Raw genomic sequence first — 424 nt, 5'->3', positions numbered from 1 at the left:
TATAGTTTTAAGTCTGGTCAGAAGTCTAGTTATAGTTTAGTCCACAGTCTAGTCTATAGTTCAGCCTATAGTATAGTTTACAGTCTAGTCTATAATATAGTATATTGCCTACTATATAAAATATTATATTTATAGTCTATTCTATAGTCATGTCGATAGTCTAATATAATCTATATAATCGATAGTTTATTATATATTGTATTCAATAGACTATTCGTTAGTCTAGGGTATAGTATAGTCTAGTCGATAGTCTAGTGGATAGTTAGTCGATAGTCTAGTGGATAGTTAGTCGATAGTCTAGTCGAGAGTCTAGTCGATAGTCAATAGTCTAGTCTATAGTCTAGTCTATAGTCTAGTCTATAGTCTAGTCTATAGTCTAGTCTATAGTCTAGTCTATAGTCTAGTCTATAGTCTAGTCTATAGT

The sequence above is a fragment of the Lucilia cuprina genome, chromosome 6, assembly GCF_022045245.1.
Source record: "Lucilia cuprina isolate Lc7/37 chromosome 6, ASM2204524v1, whole genome shotgun sequence".
Lineage (NCBI taxonomy): Eukaryota > Metazoa > Arthropoda > Insecta > Diptera > Calliphoridae > Lucilia > Lucilia cuprina.
Note: the sequence above shows the minus strand (reverse complement) of the source record.